The 27,900-nt window shown below is 39.9% G+C and overlaps 1 protein-coding gene across 3 annotated transcripts in view; it reads left to right on the top strand.

The window, feature by feature from the left end:
* TOP3B (DNA topoisomerase III beta) overlaps nucleotides 1–27,900 on the top strand; it is a 53,582-nt gene that overhangs the window by 4,719 nt on the left and 20,963 nt on the right. For all 3 annotated transcript variants that reach the window (XM_036221022.1, XM_016127229.2, XM_016127228.2), the window contains exon 2: nucleotides 26,895–27,107. The gene's annotated coding sequence lies outside the window, so the exon portion shown is untranslated. The remainder of the gene's footprint in view (nucleotides 1–26,894; nucleotides 27,108–27,900) is intronic.

The raw sequence follows: 27,900 nt of genomic DNA, 5'->3' as shown, positions 1-27,900 counted from the left end.
CTAGGTTATCTGATTTGTTCGCATATAATTGTTCATAGTAGTATTTTCTTACCATTATTTTTCTTTTTTAAAAACAACTTTACTGAGATATTGTTAACATATAAAAATTAGATATGTATATATATATATGGTGTACAGCTTGATGTTTTGATACATGTGTATATTGTGAAATGATGACCATAATCATGCTAATTAATATATTTATTACTTCTACATAGGTAACGTGTGGGTGTGTGGGTGTGTGGGTGTGGTGAGAACATTTAAGATCTATCCTCTTACAAATTATAGGTATAAAATACAGTATTGTTAAGTATTGACACCGTGAAGTACATTAGATCTCCAGAAATTATTAATTTTGTGTAACTAAAACTTTGTACCTTTGACTAACATCGCCCTGTTTTCCCCTTCCTCCAGTCCCTGGCAACCACCATTCTACTCTCTGATTCTATGAATTTGACTATTTTAGATTGCACATAAAAGGGAGATCATTCAATATATCTTTTTCTGTGTGTTGCTTATTTTGCTTAACATAGTATTCCCCAGCTCCATTCATATTGCAAATGGCAGGATTTCATAGGTAAGCCTAATATTTCATCATATATATATACACATATATATATATAGCCATTGTATATGTATAAAGGAATTTCTTTATATTCACTTATCCATCAATAGACATTTATGTTATTTCTATATCTTGAATAATGCTGCAGTGAACCTGGAAGGGAAGATATCTCTTTGCTATCTTGGCTTCTTTTTTTTTAATTGCAGGTGGCATGTGATATTATATTAGTTTCAGGTATACAATATAATGATTAGACATTTATATTACTTACAAAGATATCACCCTGATAAATCTAGTACCCATCTGACAGTATACACAGTTATTACAATATTACTGGCTGTATTCCTTATGCTATACTTAGCATCCCCATAACTAGTTTGTAACTACCCATTTGTATTTCTTAATCCCTTCCCCTTTTTCACCCACCCCCAAACTCCCTTCCCATCTGGAAACCATCAAAACATTTTCTGTATCTGTGAGTTTGTTTCTGTCCTGCTTGTTTGTTTATTTTGTTCTTTAGATTCCACACATAAGTGAAATTATATGGCATTCGTCTTTCTCTCACCTAATCCACTCAGCACCCTCTATGTCTATCCACGTTGGTACAGATGGCAATATTTCATATTTTTTTATAGCTGAGTAATAGTCCATTGTACATACGTACCACCTCTTCTTTATCCATTCATCCACCAATGGACACCCAGGTATCCTCTATATCTTGACTATTGTAAATAATGCTGCAATGAACATATAAATTCACATGTCCCTTTGAAGCAGTGTTTTGGATTTCTTTGGATAAATACCTAGAAGGGGGATAACTGAGTCCTTCTTTATCTCTTGTTATATATAACCTTCGTTTTAAATTCTCTTTTGTCTGGTGTAAGTATTGCTACTCTAGCTTTTTTGGCTGCTGTACTTTGTGTAGTGGCAGAGGCAGCACCATGTGGATATTGCCAAAGGCAACCATTGTGGCCAGTGCCATAACTGGTCCAACTGAGCCACGCTTGGCATGGCCAAGGAGCACAACTCTGGGCAAGGGGCATTGACTCCTTGTGCGCCTTCTTTTGATATTGTTTTGATGATCTCTGGATTGCCTTGCCGGATAGAGGAGTCATGCTTCCATTGTCTGGAACAGTGGTTACTGGCTTTTGTTTAGATGGCTGAGCAATCTCCTCATCAAATGGTAGTTTGGCAGCATCCTTAAAGTTCTCTCCAGAACAGGCCACTTCATTCTTTACAATACGGATAATCTATAATTTTTCAAAACATTTAAGTTCAACTTCCTTTCTGATGAACAGTTCTGCTTCTAAGTCATTTTATTCTACTTGCATTTTAATGTAAGTAGTCAAGAGAAACCAAGCCACTCCTTCAACATTTTGGTTAGATATTTCATCAGTCAAATAACTAATTTCATTTCTCACAAGTTTTAACTTCCACAAAACACCCAGACAGGAAAACAGCCACGGTCTTCGACAGTTTATAACAAGGATAGCATTTCCTCTATTGTCCGATAACGTGTTTCTCATTTCCATTTGAGACCTCATCAGAATGGCCTTTACCATCCATATTTCTACCTTATTCTGTTCAGGACTACTTAAGTATTTTCTTAAAAGTTTGAAGCTCTCTCTACAGCTCTCTGTCTCGTTTTTTTTTTTTTTTTTTTTGGCTCCTCACCAGAGTCACTATTAATGGGCCATTCTCAGCAATGCAGGCTTTTTCTAGCATGAACCTAAAAATTCTTCCAGCCGCTATCCCTTCTCCAGTTCCAAAGCTGCTTCCACCTTTTTAGGTATTTGTGGAATACCTAAAATTTTAGGTATTTGCAGCACCTACGTTTCTCTGTACTAGCATTCTTAGTTCAGGGGGCTGTACTAAAGTACGGTCGTGCCACTTAACGACAGAGATATGTTCTGAGAAATGCATCATTAGGGGATTTCATGATTATGTGAACTTGCATGGTGTAGCCTACTACACACTTAGGCTGTATGGTATAACCTTCTCTTCTAGGTTCTTGATACTGTCGTAGAGTTATAATCCTTTCGGAAGGGATCATAGCCGGCAAAGTCATCCTCAGGTAGTAGGCCTTAAAAACTGCTATAACTTCTTGATCAAAAAGGTAGTGTTTGGAGGGAGAAACACCACTTTGATATTGGGGTGAAGATCACCAATAAAGAGAGGATGTCCAGGTGAATTATCAACAATTCACAAAATCTTGAAAGGTATGTTATTCTCCAAACTACACAATTTTGCTGACATAACAATTCAAGAGGGCATTTTGGAAGAGGAGCTGGGTCACCCTGACTTCTTATTGTTCCCGTAGTACACCAGCAGCGTGTGCTTATTGATATGCTTGAAGGCCCTGGGGTTATCTCTGCCAGATCACAAAGGGTTTCAATTTGCAGTTGCACCATTGCCCCCAAGCAATATGTTTAACCTGTCCTTAAAAGCCTTGAAATCTGTCATTGACTTGGCCTTCCTTTGGATGAAAAGTCCTTTTAGGACTCCATTCCCAGAATAGGGAGGTCTCATCTGTATTGAATATTTTCTCTGGCAAGTAATTTTCCTCCACAATCAGCTTATCTAGAGTTTCTAAAAATTCGTCAGCTGTCTTCACATCAGCAGTCACAGACTCACCACTCACTTTCAAATTATGTAATAAATAACAATTCTTCAATTATTTTAACCACAGTTTATCAGTCAAGCCTTCCTTCCCCTGGAAACTGCAAGCCTTATAATAGACTTCTGAGTTCTGAAATAGTTACTTGAGACAGAGTCTGCCCACATATAATTGTCTAGGGAGAACAACTGATTCTTGTTTCTTCCTAAATTGTCATCGTCTGTTTGGTTCCTTGTTATAATTTCAATCTCTTTACTGATATATTCATTTTTTTTCATACATTGTTTTTCTGATTTATTTTGGTTTTTGTTCATGGTTTTTCTAGCTCATCGAGCATATTTGTAAACTTGGGAACTGGACATCCTAAATATTAAATTGTGGTAACTCTGGAGACCTAATTCTCCCATTGTGCAGAGATTGTCAATTTTTGTTTGGGGTCGAAGCCATCCATTTATGACTTCTAAACTGTTATTGCAAGGGGTGTATTCCATATTACATGTAGTTACTGAAGTTCCTGTCCCATCATCTCTGAGGTCAGCCAGTGACCTGACGAAGATTTTCATTAATGTCAAAAAAGTAAGAAAAAAAATACTGTTCCTTTAAATCTCCTGATGGATGCCGCTGGGGGAAGCCACTGTAGCCGAGAGATCCCCAAATAGGAAGATGGCTGTACCCATCCTTCAGGAAATTACTACTATATACAAAAATGTACATCCCCAAATTTTTGAAGGACAGGTCCCAATTGCTCAGTTGGTACTGGGCAGCCACTGGGGCAATGTAGGCCACTAGCCTCACAGCGTGGTGAGGATACTTCACTATCCTTGCAGCAGTCACTGTATTTCTCTCATTTAAGTATTTTAAAGTATTTTTATTGTGTCCTCACATTTGTTTGAAGAAGTGGGCTTTGATATAAGAAGGGCTGCTTTATCTTCTGTATAGAGTAGTATGGAGCTTTTTTCCTATCTCCTTCCCTCCTTCCCTCGCCCCCACCTCTGGGGGAGGTTAAAATTCACATAACATAAAATTTACCATCTTAAACATTTTTAACTGTACAGTTCAGTGGATTAACACACTCATATTGTGCAACGAACTTTCATCTCCAGAACACTTTTTCATCTTGCAAAACTGAAACTCTACGCCTATTAGTCAACCATATTTCTTTCTCCCAACCAGCCCCTGACAACCATCATTCTGTCTCCATGGATTTGACTCTTCTAGGTACTTCATGCAAGTGAAATTGTGCAGTATTTCTCTTTTAGTGACTGGCTTATTTCACTTAGCATAATGTCCTCAAGGTTTACCCATATTGTAAAATTTCACAATTTTCTTCCTTTTTAAGGTTAAGTAATATTTCATCGTATGTGTGTGCCATATTTTGCTTATCCATTCACTTTAGTTACTTCTACCACTGACTGTTATAAATAATGCTGCTGTGAACACAAAGTGTACAATATCTCTTTAGAATCTTGCTTTCAAATATTTGGGGTATATACATGGGGTGGAATGCTGGATCCATATGGTAACTCTTATTTTTAATTTTCAAGAAATTACCATACTAGTTTCCAAAGCGGCTCCAACATTTTAAAATCCAACCAACAATGCACAAGAGTTGTAATTTTTGCCAACCTCACTAACACTTATTTTCCATTTGTTTGTTTGTTTGTTTTAAAGTGGCAGTCCAAATGGATGTGGGGTCATATCTCATTGTGGTTTTGATTAGCATTTTCCTAATAATTAATTAGGAATATTTTATTATGTGCTTACAGGCCATTTGTATTTCTTCTTTGGTGAAATGTCTATTCAAGTCCTTTGTCCATTTTTAATCATGTTGTTTTCTTTTTGTCGTGGGATTTTAAGAGTTCTCCATATCTGAATATTAATCATTTAGCAGATATATGATTTATAAATATTTTCTCCCATTCCGTGGATTGCCTTTTTACTCTATCAATAGTATCTTTTGATGCACAATTTAAAAAAAAAAAATCATGAAATCCAATTGTCTATTTTGTGGCCTGTGCTTTAGGTGTCACATCTGAGAAATAATTGCCAAATCAAATGTCACAGTTCTATAATTTTAGCTCTACGTTTAGGTCTTTGAGTCATACTGAGTTAATTTTTGTACATGGGGTTAAGTAAGGCTCTAACTTCATTCTTTTGCATGCAGATAACTATTTTTTCCCCAGCACCATTTGTTTAAAAAACGGTCCTTTCTTTCCCCGCTGAATAGTCTTGTCACCCTTATCCAAGATCATTTGACCATATGCATGAGAGTCTATTTCTGGGCTCAGTTCTGTTCCATTTGGTCTATATTTCTGTCTTTATGCCAGTATCACACTGTTTTTATTATTGTAGTTTTGTAGTAAGTTTTGAAAATAAGAAATGTGAGTCCTCTGATTTTATTTTATTTTTTCAAGATTGTTTTGGCTACTCAAAATCCCTTGAGATCCCATATGAATTTTAGGATGTTGTCTTCTTTTTGGGAAAAAATGTTGAGATTTTGATGGGTATTGCATTTAATCTTCAGGTTGCTTCGTGTGGTATGGGCATTTTAATAGTAATATTAAGTCTTCCAATCCATGAGTATGAGGTATATTTCCATTTGTTTGTTCCTCCTTTCAGCAGTGTTTTGTGGTTTTCATTGTACAAGTCTATACCTCCTTGATAAAATTTATTCCTACGTATTTTATGCTTTTTGATGCTATTGTAAATGGAATTGTTTTCTTAATTTCATTTTCTGATTGTTCACTGCTAGAATGTAGAAATACAGTTGATTTTTTTATGTTGGTTTTCAACCTGCAGTTTTGCTGAATTTAATTCTAACGTTTTTTGTGGAAGCTTTGGGGTTTTCTGTGTAGAAAATCATACCATCCACAAATGGGTAATTCTACTTTTTCCTTTCAAATTTGCCTTTTTTTTTAATTTTCTTAATTGCTCTTGCTAAGGCTTCTGGTACTATGTTGAATAGAAGTGGTGAGAGTTGGGCATCCTTACCTATTCCTGAAGTTAGAGGAAAAGTTTCAGTTTTTCACTCTTGATCATTATATTAGCGGTGAAGTTTTCATATGTGGTCTTATTATATTAAGGTAGTGTCTTAGCCTGCTTGGCCTGCCGTAACGAAATGCCATAGACGGAGTGCTAAAACAACAGAAATTTATTTTTTCATAGTGCTGGAGGCTGGAAATATGAGATCAGGGTGCTAGTAGTCAGGTTTGTAAGCAGAAATTTATTTTTTCATAGTGCTGGAGGCTGGAAATATGAGATCAGGGTGCTAGTAGTCAGGTTTGTAAGGGCTCTTTCTTGCTTGCAGATTGCCACCTTCTCATTGTGTCCTTACATGGTAGAGATGGAGAGAGAGAGGCAAGAAGGGAGCAGGGAGAGGATCTCTAGTCTCTTTTTATAAGGACACTATTACTTTCAGACCAAGGTCCCATCTTCATGATTTAATTGCCTCCCTAAGGCCCCACCTCCAAGTACCATCACATTGGAGGTTAGAGATTGAACATATGAATTTGAGACTGACACAAATATTCAGTCCAAAACAGATAGTTCCTTTGTGTTCCTAGTTTTTTGAGGGTTTTATCATGAAAGAAAATTGAGTTTTGTCAAATACTTTTTCTGCAACAATTGAAATCATTGTGTCATTTTTGTACTTTTTTTCTGTTAATGTGTATTACATTGATTTTCATATATTCAACAATCTTTGCATTTCAGGAATAAATCCTACTTGCTCATGATGTGTAATGCTTTTCATGTCCTGTTGGATTCAATGTGCTAATATTTCATTGAGGATTTTTGCATCAATATTCATCACAGATATTACTCTATAGTTTTCTTACAGTGTCTTTGTCTGGCTTTGGTCACAGTAATGCTATCCTCAGAGAATGAGTTTGAAAGTAATCCTTCCTCTTCATTATTGTTGAAAGATCACGAAGAGAGTTGGTATTAATTCTTCAAATGTTTGTTAGAAATCTCCAATGAAGCTATGTGACTCTAGGTTTTTCTTTGTTGAAAGGTTTTTGGTTACTAGTTCAGTCTCCTTCCTAGTTATAGTTCTGCTCAAATCTTTTTATTTTTTCATGATTCAGTTTTAGTGAGTTGTATGTTTCTCTGAATAGACCCATTTCTCCTAGGTTATAAATTTTGTTGGTGTACAGTTGTTCATAGCATTCTCATATAATCCCTTTCATTTCTGCGACATCAGTTTAATTTCCCTTTCTGATTTTAATTATTTGAGTCTTGCTTTTCTTAATCTTGCTACAGAAAATCAACTCTTACTTTCATTGCTTTTCTATTGTTTTTCAATTCTCTATTTCATTTAACTCTTCTCTAAGCTTTACTATTTTCTTCCTTCTGCTATCTTTCAGTTTAATTTGTTCTTTTTCTAGTTTTTTGAAGTGTAAAGATAGGTTGTTGATTTCAGTCTTCTATTTTAAGGTACACATTTACCATTATAAGCAACTTCCCTCTTAGGACCGCTTTTTTTTTAATCCTGTAAGTTTTGGGTTGTTATGTTTTTCATTTTCATTTGTCTCAAGATATTTTCTGATTTCCCTCGTGATTTCTTCTTTGACCTATGAATTGTTTAAGAGAGTCTTAATTTTCACATATTTGTAGATTTTCCAGTTTTCCTTTTACTATCGATTTCTAGTTTCTCATTCGTTGTGATAAAAAAAAAAAAAACCCTTTGTATGATTTTAATCTTCCTAATTTTGTCAATACCTGTTTTGAGGCCTAACCTATAGTCTATCCTGGATATTATTCCACATGCACCGAAGACGAATGTGTATTTTGTTGTTGGTTAAAGTGCTCTGTATATGTATTTTAGGTAGAATTGGTTTACAGTGTTGCTCAAGTTCTGTTTCCTTATTGATCTTTTTTCATGGTTATTACATTTATTATTGAAAGTGGGATGTTGAAGTAACCATTGTGTTTCCATCTTTCTCTCCTTTCAATTCTGTCAATGCTTGCTTCATGTATTTGGGAACTCTGCTATTAGGTGCATATATACTTATAATTGTTCTATCTTCCTGGTGAATTGACCCTCTTATCATTATATAATGTCCTTTTTTTTCTCTTGTGAAATTTTTGACTTAAAGTCTATTTTGTCCAAGTGTAGCCATCTCTGCTCCTTTTTGGTCACCATTTACATGGGATATCTTTTTCCATCTTTTCACTTTCAGCCGATGTGTCTCCTTAAAGTGACTCTGTTTAGACGGCACGTAGTTGGATTTTGTCGGTGCTCCAAGTCATGTGAGACAGAAACCAGTCCTTTGGGCATCTCCACAAAAAGCCAGAACACTGTATCCATGATCCACTCCTCTTTCACTCCCAAGGGAGAAGCCCAGACTTGGGATTTTTCTCCCAATAGCACTGTGCTTTTGGGAGGATGAGGGGATAAGGCAGGAAAAATACAACAAATTTTTTGTCAAATGATAAAAGTAAAACAACTTAGTAATGAGTTCGATGTCCTTTATTGAAGGGAAAGAAATTCATGGATTGGGGGAATACAATGTTTCATAAACAGTGAAGGGCTCTGGATTTGGGGCAAGAGCAAGTTTTATAGAGTGTTAGATGTGGCAATGTGGAAAACAGGACATGATTGGCTAGGACTGCATATCTGACCTTATTTAGAAAGATCAAGGAACAAAGAGGTAAGTATAGAGCCCAGAGTTGGTTTGGTGTTTGAGAATTGGCTGACCAGATATACTTCGTTTCTGGTCAAATGGAACATATACAGGAGCATGAAAGTTTGGTTTGCTGACATGACACCCTAGGCAGGAGCGGCTCCATTTCTGGCTTAGAAATTTATTTAAACATTTTCTGCCATTTTGATGCAACTCTTACTGGCTTTATTCACCTAGGTGCTTCAACCTCAGAATCTTTCTGGATTTCTTACAAAGTCAGTTTGGTTTATATATTGTTGTTAAGTTGGTTTCTCTTGGGGGAATGACGGCTTAGAGCTTCCTCTTCTACCATCTTGCAGATGTTATGTGTTGAGGATTTTGACATCAGTGTTCATAAAGAATATTGGTCATTAGTCTCCTTGCAGTGTGTTTGTCTAGCTTTAGCACCAGGGTAATATTGGCCTCTTAGAATGAACCAGTAAGTATAGGCATACCTCGAAGATATTGCAGGTTTTGCTCCAGATCACCACAATAAAGCAAGTATTACAATAAAGAGAGTCATAATCTTTTTGTTCTACATTCAATTAGATCATTTTATCTATGGTATATTTACATAAGCATTTAATGCTATTAATGCCCTTCTAAGCACCGGTCTAGCTGTGTCCCATGAATGGCAATATATAGTATTGTTTTTCTTTCCACTTAAAATATTTTTAAATTTTCCTTGTGACTTCTTCTGACTTTGCTTTGTTTAATCTTCAAATATTTGGAGATTTTCTAGATATACTTTTCAAGCGATTTCTAGTTTAATTTTATTTTGTTCGAAAACCTATTTCGTGTATGATTTTTAAATTTCCTTCAACTTGTTAAAGCTAGTTTTACAGCCTAAGATATACTCTCTCTCAGTGAATGTTCCATGTACTTGGAAAGAATGTGCTATTCTACTGTTGTTGGGTGGAGAGTTCTGTAAATGTCGGTTAGGTCAAGTTTCTTGATATTATATCTCTATACTTAAAGTAGGTTTCTTATAGGTGGCATATAGTTGAGCCTTTTTTAAAAATACAGCCTGAGAGTCTGCCTCTTAATTGATGGGTTTAAGCCATATGTATTTAATGTAATTATTGGTATGGCTGGATTCATGTCTGTGGTAGTATAATGAGAAAATAAATATCCAGTCTTTGGGTCCCTGGCACAGAGCTCCTAAAACCTTTTGTACTCTTTTGTATGCTAATGAGATGATTCATGGGGCAGGGGGTACCTAGGCAGCTTCAGAATGTGAGTTGGTAGCCAGAAAAACAACCATAAGATTGGAAGGTTAGAGCTTTCAGCCTCACCCTAAACTCCCTGGAGGGGAGAGGGGTCAGAGATTAAATTCAAGCACCAATGACCGATGATTTAATCAACCATGCCTGACTAATAAAATCTCCATAAAAACCCCTAAAACAACGGTTTTAGAGAGCTTCTGTGTTAATGCGCTGGTAGGCCTGGAGAGGGCAGAGAAGCTCTACTCCCCGCCCCTTTATACCTTGTCCTGTGCATCTCTTCAATTTGGCTGTATCCTTTATAACAAAATAGTTGTAATGTAGGGAGGAAGCAAGAGAACTAAAATGTTAAATCAACTATATTCATAGACTACAATATGTGGATCAGCCCTGTAGCCAGTCCAGGAGGAAACCTGTAGAACAAAGGAAGGTTTCTGCTGGGATTGGTAATGTACCATTTTCCCACACTGTGAAGGGAAAACAGGAAAACAGACTTTAAGTCACACCCTACACAAAATAAAATCATTTATTCTCTATGGCTAAAACCATGGGGAACCTATGAATCAAAGGGCAGAGGTGGGAGGGTGTGTGTGTGTGGGGGAGAGGGTGGAATTGCCAGCAGGCCTTTCAGGCTACATAGTCATACCTTTTCATGCTGCATACTCTCATCCTTTTACTCTGCGTGCTCATATCATCAAAGGAAAATGGGCAAAGTCTTTAAACTGTAATTCAAAGAAACTAAAGAGTGATATATAACCGGAATTCTCCAAGCACTCAGGGTCCCTCTCAGTGTCTTCCTCTTGGTGCCTCTCAGTGTCTTTCAGTTTTCATTGTCTTTACTCTGTCCCTCTCATTGTCTGTCTGTCTGTCTCTCTGTCCTTCTGAGTCTCTCTTAGGTTCTCTCACTCTCTGCCTCTGAGAGGAGACCACACTCTGTCTATGGAGTATTTCTCCTTCTCTAATAAACTTCCCTTTAGACTCTAACTTTAGTATGTATTTAAATTCTTTCTTGCACTCAAAGAACGCTTCTCTCTCTCTGTCTCTCTGTCTCTCTCTCTCTGTCTCTCTCTCTGTCTCTCTCTCTCTCTCTCTCCTGGGGTAGGCCCACTTGGGGGCAATTTGCTCTGCCCTGCATCAGTTGTAAGTAAAGTAAAGCTGTCCTGAGTTCTGCGAGTCATTACCAAACCTGAGGGAGTTGTGGGAACCCCAAAATTTATAGGGAGTAGGAAAGAAGTGTGAGTCGCTTGGGCACCCCATTTGTGGCTGGCCTCTGAAGTGGACATTGTCTTGTGGAACAGAGCCCTTTAACTTGTGGGATCTGATGCTGACTCTAGGTAGATAGTGTCATTATTGAGTTGAATGTTGAATTTTGGGATACCCAATTTGTGTCAGAGAATTGGTTGGTGCGGAAAACATACATTTTGTATCAGAGGAAAAAAACTATATATGTAGTATCGGAAAATGCCACCCATTCTTCCATTTTATTGTTTGTCTTCTGTTTGTTCCCTCCAATTTTCTATTCCTCTTTCCCTTTCCTGCCTTTTTTTTCTTGTCCTGTGCTCATTGTTCCTGGCACTACCTGCCCAAAATGGGGAGAAGTCAGGAGGAGTGACTTTGGCTGAGGTCTCAGGCAGAGAATTCTGGTTTCCCTGTTCAGGATCCTCAGATTCTGCCTCCCCACTCCCCTATCTCAAAACCCTTCTCCTTGTAGTGCTATGTACTATATAGACTCTTCTATTGCGTTCCTCAGACCTTCTCCTGACTCCATGCATCTCCTCATTTTGAACAGTCCCTGGAAGCTTTGCCCCTCAACAGACACAGCCGAATTCAATTGCTAGAAAGCAGCTCTCCCTCTACTGCATTAATCCAACCAACATTTTTGAGTACCTGATCTAGAAATGACCATCCATCTGTGATGAATTGGGAATGTTATGTCCACAGAGGCCTCCCCAGCACTGTGGAGGACAGATGACTCTATCTACAGTGAGCCCCATTGACCTTTGATGTTGCCACTGACCCCTCCAGCTATGCTCACTTATGCATAAGATCTAAATCTTAAGAGAGTCACTAGGAAAACATACTAGAGGCAGGCCCATCCTGTTTGGGTCAATGGGGTTATTTTTTAGCTTTCTTCTCATTCCTGATCTCCTGATAATAACCAATCCCCTGCATTTTATGGAATGTGGGCTCCTTATGGGGGTTGTGAAATAGGTCACCATGTAGATAGGCCTCAGTCTCTCTGACATTATGGGATAGCATGGAACTTCGAACCAGATTTTTGATGCTATTACTTACCACCTTGATTTCAGGAGCATCTCAAGGTCAGCACATTCTCCTAAAAAGACCATGCAGAATAAGAGCAGCTAGAAACAGCACAGAACAGTTTGTAGAAGAAACAGGATGTAGAACCATGAAAGGAAGAAATGATTCTATGAAAACAAGAGCTTAAGGTGATGTCCAGAGTGAAAGATCACGTGGCTAGGAGTAAACACTACATTTGGTGTATAAGGAAGTACGTGTATGTCGTGGGTAATTATTTCCGGAACTAGAGAGTCTCTGATCTGGCTTGTGAATTAAGTCAATCAAAAAGAACAATTTGATCTTATAAAGCCAGCTTAAAGAACCACTGCCCTTTAGTTTTTGAAGAAAAGTTGGTAATGGGTGACTCTTAGACGATAACTAGAGTCTGGATACATAGTGTCACTGTGCCCTGACAAAGCTGAATAGTCTCTCCTGGTCTGGCACCCTGGTCCCGCATGAGACCTAGGACACAAATACATTCTGCAGTGGGATCAGGGTCATCAAGGTCTGCACTGTTCCTGTTTCTCTTCCACCCCGAGCTCCTCCTTCTGACTCTCAGAGCAGCAGTACTTCCCAAGGTTTCAGCCTCCCCTCAAAGTCACCGTGGGGTGTTTCTCTGATTCTACACAAAGCACTACTCCTGGAATACAGTGCACTGCAGACGCTCTGAGGAAGATGTTTGGGAGCCGGGAAGGAAGCTCTCTACTTGCCTCCTCCAAGGGCAGGAGCCACCCAGTTGTGAGACTTCCCATGAGTCTCCTGGTGGAAACAGAATTTGAACCTCTGATATAAGCCAGATCTGCTGGAGACAGGCAGGCTCTGTTGACTTCTTGTCATTCTCAAGAAACTGGTCTTCTCTCAAGGGACAGCTCGATGTCTCCAGTGTTGGTGAGTTTTGTTTCAGTACCACCGGTACGAAAATAATGGTTCATCCCTAACTAGAGGACTCCATTTCAGGGTGCTCTTGAGAGTCAACCTTCTGGGGTCTCAAACATATTTAATGGGAAGGGAGAAGGAAAGTCAATGACAATGAGTACAAATTCATGTTCAATGGCTGTTCCTATGACAATTTAAAAGTTATTTTAAACAAAAGAGTCCTAGTGCTCAGAACCTGCAAAGCTAGTCCCTCTGTGTTATAGTTATATTATTATTCCAGAACTGGCTGGAGTCAGATATGAGCAGAAGCCCGGCATCAGCATCTTTCAGACCAAAACAGCAACTGAGGACCCAGAACCTAGGACTTCCTTGAGTCCAAAGAAAGAGACAGGACTTCCTGGTTTCTACTTGTACCAGAACATCGCGTAGCCATTGCCCCAGAAGTGATGGCGAGTGTGGGCAGTTATGCCCAGGGATACAGTGAAGGAGGGCAGCTGAGTTAGTACAGGCTGGGAGAATAGACACACGGAACACTGGGCAGGGCCAGGTTGTATCTGCCCTGGGGTCTGAGCCAGAGGGAGTTCACTCATACTGGGGAGCAGCCCCCAGGTTTCCAAAGACTATCCCTACCCATGTGATGAGAGAGGAGCACAGGAGGAGACCAGGCAGGCTGTGGGAGACGCATTGGGACTCGGTTACCCTAAGCCTTTCTTCCCCTTCACTGGCCTACAGAGGAGAAGCTGCTCTTATGAACTCATCCCTCACCCAGTGCCTTCTCCAGTCCCTCCCTGAGCACTGCTTCAGGCCTGAGCTGAAGGCCTGTGGAAAACTGGTCTCAGAGGGATGTGTATGCTATTCGGTATTTGACATTTTAGAAGTATATAAATAAATGACCACTTATGACATCACTACCCAAAGAAAGTTTTAGTGCTTTGGTGGATTTTCTCCCATTCGTTTTCCCGAACCCATTATATAATTGTAAATTATTTCCCATATGTAAAAACAACGTATTCCCACTGTGGGGCAAAGGAATGGCTGAAGACCAGACTGAGACCCTGTCAGCTTCAATTAGCTAAAGTGAGGGAGATGGAGGAGTGGATGAACCCTAGGGTAGGAAAAACCACAGCCAGTTACTTCCCACCCCAATAAATAACTACTCGGGTCTAATCTTCAGCTTTTGCCTCTCAGGAGAAGCAACATTAGAAGAGACTTTTAGACTGTAACTACTCAGCTCTCTGTATTTGGAAGTAGAAGTACAGGAAAGCAACTTCCCTGAGATCAGTCTCTGCTCGTTCTCAGCTCAGCACAAGCCAGGCCTGAGGGAATTGCCCGGATTTTATACCTGAATTCACATCTGGTTCAGAGTACAGGTTTGCAAATAGTTTGTTTCAAGGCAATGAAACTCTAGCAGTTTCCTATTTTGTCCTCTAACAGGCAAACTAGTGACAATGTCGAACTTTACCTGAGCCTTGTGCTCCCAGAAAACAACTATAGTTAGAAAATCTTCTCAACCTTTAGTTTTCTGAAAAGCTGTGTTTTAGGAAACAGCTTACCTCAGAGAAGTACCTTTTTCCACGTAACTTAGATAAGACTCATTGTCCTCTTCCATGACTACCAGAAAAGCCAAAGAAAACTCCCTGGTTTACCTGTGGCAAGGCCAGACACAGACTATTTGGCCTCAACCTACCGACGAAAGCTAGACACAGACATTTCAAATTCCCATTCTTTGAGTGACTGAGATTAGAAATATTTGTCCCCTTAAACTAGCTAACCATAGAGAAAAATATTTGCTCTTGAGATAACTGGCTGAGACTTCCCCTACTTACAAACAATCTCATCTATGACTTGTTTACCCCTCACTATAGAGGTCTAAGGCAATCTACTCTGCTGAGACACTCGGATCTTTGGTTGGGGGTGCTCTCTCTATTGCAATAGCCTGAATAAAATCTTCCCCTTAATTGTCCATTGTAATTTTGTCTTCGAAACTAAGCTACCTCCTGCTCCAGGCCAAAGCCACCATTTTCCACATCCTCCTTCCAAACAGCCTTCTTCATCCGTTGCCACATTTTTCTCCATTTCCCGTCTCTAATCCTACCAGAGTTGACCTTGAGGGTAGCATTTTAATTGGTATTATTTCGAACGAACAAACAAAAATTACCATCTAGTCATAAGGCCCCCTTTTGCTAAGCTAAGCCTATCATCTTGGATAAATTATTTCATCTTAGAAGAGAACCATTAAAAATCAATGCAATACCTCTCTCCTAGCCTCCCCATCTCAAGCAGAAAAAGTTCCAAGAGAAAAAAAACCCTGTTAGAAGAGATTATTGGTCAGACGCGTTCAATATTACTCCCTGCAGAGTTTCCCCTGCTTTTATGGAAGATTTAGCCTAATGATGGGCAGGCGAAGGGACAGTGCACCGGGTACACAAATAAATATGTAATATGACAGGCATTAGGTATTATGAAGGAAATTGGGAAAGAGGAAGAAATAGTGTCTGAGGTAGACTAATACTAAATCTATACATTGCATTTTTAAAATTACTTTGCATTTTTAAAAGACTAAATCTATAGATTAAAAAAGATTGAAACATATATCACCCAATCACAATGTGAACCTCATGTGGATCCTGATTTAAATAAACAATCTGAGATGACTGGAAATTTGAGTGGACTAGATATTTGATGGCATTTCGGAATTATTAAATGTTTTACATGTGGCATAATGGTGTTGTGGTTTTATTTTGCACTTTAGAAATAAATGCTGAAATATTTGCAGGTGGAGGAATGTGATGTTGAAATTTGCTTCCAAGGAATACAGAAGGCAGGAGAAGGGTGTGGGTGTGGATACAAGGAGATTGGCCAAGAGATGATGATTACTGAAGCTGAGTAATGTGTACATGGGGTCTACTGAACTATTTTTTTCAACTTTTGTGTCCCCGTAAAAAGAGGTTTTTTAAAAAAGTAATGCTATTATGGATTCAATTGTGCCCCTCTCCAAAATTCCTATGTTGAAGTCCTCATCCCCTAGCATCTCAGAATATGGCTATGTGTGGGCACTGATCTCGTATAACTGGTGTCTTTATAAGAAATGGGGTTCACGGGGGGCACGTATACACACAGAGAAAACCCATGTGAGGACAAAACGAGAAGACGACCACCTGCAAGGCAAGAAGAGAGGCCTCTACCCTGCTGACACCTTGATCTTAGACTTCTAGCCTCCAGAACTGTGAGAAAATTCTGTTATTTAAGCCACCTAGTCTGTGGTATTTTGTTATGTATGGCAGCCTTAGTAAGTTAATGCAAATGAATTCAAAAAATTAATGGATAAACTAGAAAATTTAAATTAGTGCCGGCCAAGTTCACTAAGTACAGCTTTCTTATTCTACAATACGGTAGTCCCCTTTATCTGTGGGGGATACATTCCCAAGACCCCCAGTCCATGCCTGAAACTGTGGATAGTACCAAACCCTATATGCACTATGGTTTTCCTATACATACACATCTTTTCACTTAAAGGATGCATTTACAGCTTCTCTTTGGCATATCCAAACTGCCAGCATCACTACTCTTATGCTTTGGGGCCATTATTTAGTACAATAATTCTTGAACCCAAGCACCGTGGCAACCACAGCAGTCAATCTGATAAACAATACAGCTACTAAATGACTAAGGAGCAGATGGTATATACAGCATGGAGGTGCTGAACAAAAGGAGGTTTCTTGAGAATAACCAGCTCAGTTTAAAATATTCAATATTCCAAAAATCACATTTTAGGGTGGCAAACTCTGCTTCCCCTTAGTTCTCTGGCTCATTCATGTTTGGTCCTGTGATGGATATGAAAGTCTTGAGGCTTTCATGTTGGCCTGGGAGGGATGCTGAGCAACAGCTCTTCCAAGGATTTCTACCTTATTCTGCACCAGGTTCATGGGGTTGAGCAATCTGGCCGTAAGCAAGTTCTTAGAACTTGCAGCCCACAGCCTACTGAGCTATGAGGCTTCACCCATACTTGCCTTGGAAGAGTTCACAGTCAACCTCTTCCCACCACTGCTCACTGCTGCATTTGCCAAGGGTCACAAGAAGGCTCTCAAGGCCCTGGTTCAGGCCTGGCCCTTCCCCTTTCTCCGTCTGGGCTCTCTAATAGTGCAGTGGCCCAACCAAGACAGCTTGCAAACTGCTGGATGGGCTGGAGGCCTTCCCTTCCCACAGAGTTTGTCTCAGGTAATGGGAATGTTGGAACCAAGGCAGGGGCACAGAGGGAAATGCTTCCTTCCAAGGCGGGGAGAGAGCCAGGAGGAAAGGGAGGGAGAATTAATACCAGCTAGGGCAAGGAATGGGGAATCTCTGGGTTTCTGAGTAGAATGAAATTGGGCTTTGGCTGATCTCCCCAACTTTGCCTCCTCTTCTGTGCTGAGGGTCAGAGCAGCTCAGGGGTGTGTTGGGAGACTGGAACCAGGTGCACACACGCATGGCACCCAACCCAGGAATGTCTCCGTCACTGAGCGAGTGTGTGCTAGGTACCAGGTGCCTCTGTCCTCAGAGGAACATACAGTTCACACTGATAGCAGGGACACAGCCATTCAGAAAGTCCATACAACAGGGCAAAGTCAGAGAAAAACCAGGTGGAGCTCTTTCAGCCAGTGAGGTACCTCCAGGTAGGAGACATTGAGCCAAGGCTGGAACCTGCTGAAAGATCTGGAGCAAGGCATCCTGGGAAAGGTACAAGTGCAGTGGCTGAGCTTTGGACCTGCACTTGGCCAGAGCGGACTGGGGGCTGGGAACACGACATGAGGTCAGAGGTGCCCAGACCCCCAGCACCACATGGGTAGAATGTAATGAAGGCTGATGGGGATGGAGCCCTGAGAGAAAGACAGGGGAACTCATGAGTGCCCAAGACACATGCAGGAGGAACACCAGATGACCCGGTCACACTGACATGCAGGGCCAGAGAGCACCAGGGAGTTACAGCTGGGCAGCTACACAGTCTGCTCCCCAGTATGCTGGGAAGGAATGCATCTTCAATTCATTCCTCTGGCGTGTTTGTGACCTCCAGTCTTCCTCTCCTTCATGAAGCTCCATTGTGAGCATTCTGGCACTGCCCACGCAACCCCTGGAGCCAAAGATGGATAGCTAGGAAGCCACACGCGGTGGAGAGGGTCTCAGTGCTCTCTTGCTATGTGCTTCTTCCACCCAAATGAGGGAAGTTTGTCCTGGTCCCCTGTGCCCAGCTGCCCTGAACCCAGTAGCTTCCCAATGTGATTCCTACACAGGGCAGGAAGGGGCTCTGCTTGGGGCGCAGCAGCCACAGTCCTTGTGCCCGTCTTCTCTTCTCATGTAGAGAATCGGTCCGCGTGGGAAACCCCACACCTCAGCTCACAGAAGCATTCTGTGTAAGTAGTAGACAACTGCCGGAATTTTTTCTTTACAGCCTCTAATGATACAGGATGCACAGTCTCTGCAGCAATGGTGTGTGTGCTGTTCTGGGGTGGGTGCTTTGGTCATAGGCTGTACCAGCTTCCTCGGCTATGAGTTTCTGGGGAGCTGGAGTCTCTGGGGCGGGGGGCCTTCTAGTTTGGAAGCAGCTGTAGGCAGGTTCAAGCCACAGCAGGGAGAATACTTATAGAATTGTGATGATGACTTGGAAGCAGGGAGTATCTTGGAAAGTGGACAATCTGGCCCTGGCCCAATTCTCCAATACCAGCTGAATGTCCTATAATTCAATTTAGTTCTGACATCACCCAGAGTTAGAGTGAGATCCCACAAGTTAAGGGCTCAGTCCCACAGGACTGCCTCCATTTCAGATGCTAATCACAGATCCCAGGTTGTCACCTGTACTTCTGACCAATAAGGTATAAATTAGGTTCCCATAACCTATCCTCAGTTCAATAATATGCTATAATGGCTCACAGAACATAGGGAAACATGTTTACCAATTTATTATATGACAAAGGATATAATAAAGAGTACAGATGAACAGCTAGATGAAGAAATACATAAGGTAAAGCCCCAAAGGGTCCCAAGCACAGGAGCTTCTGTCCTCATGGAGTTGGGGTACGCCACTCCTCTGGCATGTATAGACTGTTCACCACCCTGGAGGTTCTCTGAACCCCTGAGGATTTTTATGGACACTTCATCATGTGAACATGATTCTTAACTCAATCTCGAGCCCCTCTCCTCTCATTGGAGGGCAGAAGATGGAGCTGAAAGTTCCAAGCTTCTAATTATGCAAGTCTTTCTGATGACGAGTCCCCACCCAGCAGCCCACCCACAGCTGCCCCAGACCAGAAGACACGCCTATCTGTTAGGAGCTCTGTCTAAGATACTCCTATTACTCCCATTACTCAGAAAATTACAAGGGTTGTAGGAGCTCATGTTAGGATCTGGAGTCAAAACGCAAATAGCAGGGGCCCGGGACAGAGACATATATATGAAAGAAAATTATTTGTAATATAATCACATGTACCAATCTTTTCTTTTATAGTTATCGCTTTTTATGTTTTAAGAAATCACTTCCTACCTTAAGTCAGAAAGATATGCATCTATATTTTCCAATAAAAAGTTTAAAGTTTTACTTTTGGCATTTAAGTTTTAAACCTATCTGGAGTTTATTTTTCTGTATGGTCAGAGGTAAGGATACGATGTCTTTTTTCATAAATAGCTATTTATTACAGCATTAATTTCCACTGATCTGACACGCTACCTCTGTCATATTTCAAAGTCACATACACATGGGCCTATTTCTGTATTTTCTGTTCACATTGGTCAATGTCTCATAGGGCAACTTTCTCTCCCTAGAGACCAACTCCAACCTAATAATCTTCTTTATAAGTCCCTGGGCAAGTCTTGGCCCTTTACTCTTTCCTGTAAATTTTAGAATCATTTCATTAAGTTTCAAAAAAGACCCTATGAGATTTTTTATTTTAATTGCATGGCTTCTAAAGATTAACATGAAGAGAATTGGCATCCTTATGATATTAAGTTTCTTACCCATGAACATGGGCGATCTATTTATGCTTTTAAAAATTTGTTAAAGTTTTATCATTATTCCCTTATAGATCTTCAAAAACTTTTGTAACTTTACCCTTAGATTCTACATGATTTTTTTGGTATAACAAATTATTATTATTATTATTACATTTTTAAAATTATTGTTAGTATAAAGAAATGCAATTGACTTTCATATGTTGATTATATGTTTAGTCAGCTTGTAAACCTCTCCTGTTATTTCTGTTGAGTTGTCAATTGGCTCTTCTTGATCTTCTAAGTAGAATATCATATCTACAAGTAATTATCAGTCTTTTCCTCCTTTTCAATCCTTATGCCTTTAATTATTTTTCTTCTCCTTGAATATTATATACATGGAATTCTACAAAATGTGGTCTTTTGCATCTGATTTTTCTCACTTAGCCTAATGTTTTCAAGGTTCATCTATGTTGTAGATTATTAGTACTCTTTGTAGTTAAATAATATTCCATTGTATGGCTATACTGCATTTTATTTATCCATTCATCAGTTGATAGGCATTTGAATTGTTTCTATTTGGGGGCTACTATGAATAGTGTTGCTATGAACATTTGTGTACAAGTTTTTGTGTGGACATGTGTTTTCACTTCCCTTGGGTGTATTCCTAGGTGTGGAATTACTGAGTCATATGGTAACTATATGTTTAAACTTTTGAGAAACTGCCAACCTGTTTTTCAAAGTAGTTGCAACATTTCGCAGTCCCCCCAGAAGTAGACAAGGTTCCAATTTCTTTACATCCTCGTCAATACTTGTCACCTGTCTTTTTGATTCTAGCCATCCCACCGGGTGTGAAGTAGTATCTCAATGAGTTTTTTAAATAATTTTTTTTCTATTACAGTAGATATAAAATATATTAGTTTCAGGTACACAACATAGTGATTAGACACTTATAGAACTCATGAAGTGATCACCCTGATAAATCTAGTACCCATCAGAAACCATACATAGTTATTACAATATCGTTAACTCTAGTCCCTATGCTATACTTTTCAACCCCATGACTATTTTGTAACTACCAATTTGTACTTCTTAATCCCTTCCCATTTTTCACCCATCTCCTCAATGCCCCTCTGATCCGACAACTATCAAAACGTCCTCCATATCTATGAGTTTGTTTTTGTTTTGTTTGTTCATTTATTTTGTTCTTTAGATTCCACATATAAGTGAAATCATATAGCATTTGTCCTTCTCTGACTTACTCAATGTAGTTTTGATTTGTATTTCCTTGATGGCTAATGATGCCAAACATCTTTTTATGTGCTTCTATTTGTGTATCCTCTTTGGAGAAAGGTACGTTATCTTTTGTTGCTTGTACCTTTAGTATCATATCTATGAAATTATTGTCTAATTCAAGGTCACAAAAATTTACTCCTTTTGTTTTCTTCTAAGAGTTTTATAGTTGTTACTTTTACATTTAGATCTTGATTTATTTTGAGGTAATTTTGATATGGTGAGGGTCCATCTTTATTCTTTTGTGTATGGATATCTAATTATCCCAACCATTTGGTCAAAAGACTACAATCATGCACTGCTTAGCAATGAGGATACATTCTGAGAAATTTGTTGTTAGGCAATTTTGTTGTTGCGCAAACATCATACAGTGTACTTACACAAGCCTAGGTAAGCCTACTACACACATCGGCAGTACAATAAAGCCTATAGCTCCTGGGCTACAATACAAGCCTGTATAGCATGTTACTGTACAAAACAACACAAGATTAAATCAAGCACAAGAGAAAAGGATCCAGTCAAGAGATGCTGCTACTGGTGTAACACAACATAATGTTTTACAGTGAACTTTTTAAAAAATTTAAGTAGAAAGAATACGTTCTAACAATAAAAGGTAAAGTATAGTAAATATATAAACCAGTTAATAGTCATTTATTATCATTATCAAGTATTATGTACTTTACATAATTGTATGTGCTATACTTTTATATGACTGGCAGTGAAATATGTTTTCTTTACACCAGCATCACCGCAAACACGTGAGTAATCTGTTGCACTTTGTTTCAATGGCTATGATGTCACTAGGTAATAGAAAGTTTTCAGCTTCATTATAATCTTATGGGACCACTGTCATATATGCCATCTGTCATTGACAGAAACATCCTTATGCTGCACATGACTATATTAGAAAATGCATTAGGTTGAACTAAGTGAAATTGTGTTTGGTCAAAAGTGGTCGAATATCATCAATTTTATATTGCTCTAATATCAATGTCACTTACCAAATTAGCATATGAAAGAAGAAAACCATATTATCATCTCATTAGAGGTAGAAAAGGCATTTGGTAAAATTCAACACCCAGTGTATATAGTAAGAGATGTCGATTGTCCTCAAATTCATCTACGACAGAGTCAGTGCAATGTCAATCTAAGTCCCAGCTGGCTTCTTTGCAGAAATTGACAAGCCGATCCCAAAATTCATATTAAAATCCGAAAAACTCAGACTAGGCAAAACAATTTTGAAAAAGAACAATGCTGGAAGACTCACTTCCTGATTTCAAAGTTTGCTACAAAACTAGAGTAATCGAGACAGTATAGTACTGGCATAAGGATAGACATATTTAGATTAATCGATAGAATTAAGATTCCAGAAATAAATCTTCACATTCATGATCAATTGATTTTCAAAAAGGTTGCCAAGATAATTCAATGGAAGAAAGAATACTATTAAAATACATTGCTAGAATGAACCTAATCTGATCATAATATTGTCCTTTTAATACTATTGGATTTGGTTTGCTAGTTTAGTTTTAGACTTTGTATATACCTTCATTATGTGATATACCTAATCAGTACAGCTGTAATAATCGCCCACCATGATGGAGAAAGGGAATAAGTAGCGGGGTTGGGCAAGTGACTAAGCATCTGGAGAGAGGACAGGTGGTTGCATCCTCATTTGACCTGAGAAGGCTGTGGAGGCTACAGGAAGTAGCTGGTACAAGTACAAAGAGAAATAAGAATCTTGAGCTATGAGGGCAAGACTGGGCCAGATAAATATCCTAGAAATCCTTACTACACTCAAGGCCATGTAAGCTGTTTCTGGGCTCTGCAATTGTTTGATTTTTTCTGTTTCTGATAAGACGATTTCTTCTTCCTGTTTGTAACTTTAGGTGTGGGGCTAACATGTTCTAAGACTTCCCCCAACCTTGCCCCTGCTGTACCCAGGAAAAACCCCAGACCCCCTTCTAGAGGCTATTTCTCCTCTTCCTTTATTTCTCAGTAAAGCTATGTCAGGGGCACAGGATCAGCAACACCTCCGGCAACCCTCAGGGACATGCCGGCAGTGCCCTCTGCTGCTTCTGAGGAGATGTTACAGGCGCTGCCCTCTGACTAGCCTTCACTCAGCCTGAATCCACACTACACACACACACATGCGCGCGCGCGCGCGCGCACACACACACACACACACACACACACACACACACACGAGAGCGAGTACACAGGCATTCAACCTTTAACAGAAGAGTTTGGGAGAGAGTAATGACTGGGAGAGCAACTAGGAAGCCTTCTGGTATGTTGGAAATGTTCCTTGTCTTGATCTGGGTGATGGTAACATGGGTGTTTGCACGTGAATGGAATCCGCAAGTGTATATTTATGATAACTGCACGTTTCTGTTTATATAAGTTTCACATCAACTTTTTTTCAGTCCATGGGTTTGTGCATGAGAAATGAAGAAAAAATTGACATTTTGGGTTCAGTTTTCTGACAATCTGGGGAGCCTTAGCTTACAATCACTGTTATATATGATTTTGATTTAAGGGGGAAAAAACTGCTAAGAAACTAGTAAAATGATAATAATTTTTTAGTTGTAGAGAAATAAAGTCATAGTTCCATTAAGGAGCCTGCCGCCTAAGGAATTCTCTCTCCTCATTTATGGGAAGTACAGGCAAAATGGGTATAATGGGTAAAGTAATGGATAGCGGCAGACGCCAGAAGAGTATGAGGTTAGAAGTTGAGGTTTATTTGTTTCAAGCATCATTTATTGAAAAGATTTTCCTTTCTCCTATTAAATTCCCATGGTGCCTTTGTCAAAAACCAATTGATATTATATATGCCTGTCCTTTACTGGAAGGTCTGTTACATTTTTTTGATCTTTTTCTCCTTACGCCAGCACCACATCGTTTGATGGCTGCATCATAGGAAGGTTTGAGATCATATCATCTAAGCCTTTCAACCTTTTTCTTTCCTTTCCAGTATATAAAATAAATAAGCAAAACAGTATTGAGCAAAGTTATAGGTTTAGAAGATAGACAAAAATATAAATACACATATAATAAGAGATCCTGAAAAGGAAAATCCAAACAAGAAAATAGTACGAATTCACATACAAATAGTACAGAGGCAAGAAAACTTTCTTGAAATTAGAAAAAAAAACATTTGAAAAACTATACATTCAGAGAGAAACTATGAAACTGGGAAAATTGATCAGAATTTCAAACACCAAGATGTAATATAGTAATATTATTAAATTTAAAAGAAAAAAAATACATACTTCAGGCATCCAGGCCAAACAAAAAAAAAAATGAATCACTCACAAAGGTAAGAAAACCAGATTATCATCAGACTTTTTGAGGGCAATATTTTATACCAGAAAAAGTTGGAGTGACATATTTAAGATATTCAAGGAATGAAAATGAGAGCCAGGGATTTTGGGTCCAGCCAAACTGACTTCCAAGCATAAGGGCCACAGATAAATGGTTATCAATACATCATAGTCAGCCATAAAACAAAGACATGCAGGGAGCTGGCATAAATAATATGTGAGTCCGAGAAATACAAAAATGCCAGAATTGATTTATAAACCATTTCGGTAACAAGAAAGAGTAAAATTTACCCAGTAGACAACGTCACAGGTGTGCTAGAGGAAACTGGGAGATATGTGTCTCATTTTCTCTGGAGTCTGGAACTCTGATTCATGCAGGCTTAACTGTGGTGTCATAAGAGTGATAATAACAACTAGGCTTGTCCAGAAAGCCATGTTGTCCAATTTGGAGTCGAGGAACTGAGTCAGAACCCTTGAGTACAGACTGTTGTTTTTGTAGATGAGGACTTTGGAAACCAGGGAGATGCTTATACCAGTTCGGGCATACCTGATGCTGCTGCTTCCTGTGAAGGATATGGTGACCATATCTCCCAGTGACCTAACACTGAGGCTGGACCCTGGAGCCTGGAAAGATAAAGAATGAGAAAGCAGTGAGAAGCCCTATAGCCAGTGGTTGAGAATTTGTATTCTGGAATCAAACTACCCAGTTTTGAAACCTAACTCTTCCATTTACATCTGTGTGACCTGTTTTCTTATGTGTGGAATAAGGATTATAATAATGATAATAATAATAATTATTATTAATATTATTATTAATGTTGTAATGGGAATTAAACGTGTTAATAATAGAAAAGCACCTAGAATGGAGTAAACACTGAGTGGGTAATAGTTATTAACAGTATTAGCAAAATCATGGCCCAGGTTATGCCCAACCAGAGAAGAGAGACACTCAGGAGCTCTCAGGTATTCCATCGACCACAACCAGACATCTTTGCGTTAAGTGAGGATAGTCAGAGAATTCCTCTGAAGGGTGAAGAAGTCATAGGGTTCCTCTAAATCTAGGTCATTTGTCAACCAGGTCCACAGTAGGCGCTGACCCACAGCTCCCAGGTAGATCTATGTGGAGGGCTCAGCTGCAGGGTTCTTCTGGCAGAAAGTACCAGCAGAGCTGAGAACCCTCTTTAGACCCCAGGCCTCCAGAGCAGAGCACTCAGCACTCCCTTCTGGGCCCAAGCTTCAGGTCCTTCCTCATATTCTGCAGAATGAACTCCTGAGCTGGATTAATTGAGCAGTAGGGTTCTGGTTCTGCCTCTCTGTCAATTGGTCACACGACCCAGATCCAACTTTAGCCCTGGTGGCTACAACTCAAGGCTGTGTGAAGAACAGACCATAGGGCAGAGGGTGGAAGCCAGGGAGGAGATGGGGGTTGGATCAGTGTGATGGCAGGCAAGGAGGAAAGACTGATTGGATCTTAAATATATTTTGAAGACAGCAATAGATAATGAGCGAGAGAAAGAAAGGAAGTCAGGATACTTTCAAGGCATTGGGCTTGAGCAACCAGAAAGATGGAGTTACCATTTGGAGATGGAGAGCCTGCCAGTAAGTGGGTTTGGAATCAGGGATTCCATTTTGAAAATGAAATCTCGCTGTGACTCTAAAGTTTTGGCTTTTCCCAGCCTTAGTTTGACCATAGAACTCCTCTATATCCAGAGCATGGATCAGGGCTAGTATTCCAACAAAAGCAAGTTGGGAAATTGTCTATAGGGCCCAAAAGAAGTGTATTCTTTTAAAGGATATTAAAATATGGTCATGAAAATTATTTTAAACCTTCCATAACACTAATACTCTAACACAAAAAAATAGTAATAAAATTACTTTTATTTTCCAGTTCATCTTCCAGATATATTTTACATTTCATTCATTCCACAAATGTTTTTATAGCATTTAAAAAAAAGCCTGCTATATATACATCCGTAGTTTTAATTATTTTAATTATTACCACCATATATGTTTTCATGCTTAACATTCAATTTTTCATAATTATTGTAATGATCATTGTCATTATTGCCTCTCCAGGGTGGAGAATTGGTACCACCTCCAGATTGCGGCGTGCAAGGAGACTCGGGGCCGCGCTACCGGAACGCGCGAGGCGCGGAACCTGTGGTGGGAGACGTGAGGGTGCCGGAGGGCAGAGGCAGTGACAACAGCGGCTGCCGGACCCGGAAGTAGGGGTTGCCAGTGGCCGCCCTGGGAGCGGGAGCTGAATCGCGATCCTCGGTGGGGCTGCGGGTGAGAGGCAGGCGGCGGGTGTTGCGCTGGGCGGCTCAGGGATGTGGGAAGGGGAGGCCTTTCTCGGGCACATTTCCAGAATGCTGACCGAGCCCCGAGGGGCCGCAGCCCCGTGACTGGGGAAGAGGGTCCCGGGCTGGGCTCTTTGCATTCTCACTGCCTGGTCCCTGAAGGGATGGGACCCCACCCCCACTCCCCGACAGACACACACACACACACACACACACACACACACACACACACACACACACACACACTAGGATTTGTTGTTGGGGGTACAGGGAGGTGGAGGGAGCCAGCGCTTAGCTAAGTGTCTGGAAGCATCAAGGGCTGTAGGTAATACTCTTCATCGAATCCTCCCTCAGTTCTTTGAGATTTGGCCTTTTGTCCGGATCTCTTGTCACGGGTAGGGAAACTGAGATTCAAGGACACGGTGCAGCAGTTGGGCCAGGATTGGGCCCAGATTGTCGAGGCTCCACGTTAAGGCAGGTTTCACTCCCAACTGTCTGGGTGCCAGCTCAATCATGAGGGCGTCCTGGTATTTCTCTGAGTTGATGGTGTAGATGAGGGAGGCTACTTTTGTGAACTAATTAACTGGAATCCAGGCGTAGTAATTTCTCACAGAGGCAAAAAGAAAGATAATGGCCTTGTCTTGCATCTTTATCCCCTAGCTTTTGAGAATAGGATGTGAGAAGTCAGGCCAACGTGGGGTTCCTAACTAGAGCCTTTGCAAAGGTCATCTGACACTAGTCTGAACCTCAGTTTACTCATAGTTTAAAAAATTACACCACCA

The sequence above is a fragment of the Rousettus aegyptiacus genome, unplaced genomic scaffold (genome assembly GCF_014176215.1).
Source record: "Rousettus aegyptiacus isolate mRouAeg1 unplaced genomic scaffold, mRouAeg1.p scaffold_m13_p_5, whole genome shotgun sequence".
In the NCBI taxonomy this organism is placed as follows: Eukaryota; Metazoa; Chordata; class Mammalia; order Chiroptera; family Pteropodidae; genus Rousettus; species Rousettus aegyptiacus.
Note: the sequence above shows the minus strand (reverse complement) of the source record. Positions and strands in the feature narration are given on the sequence as shown.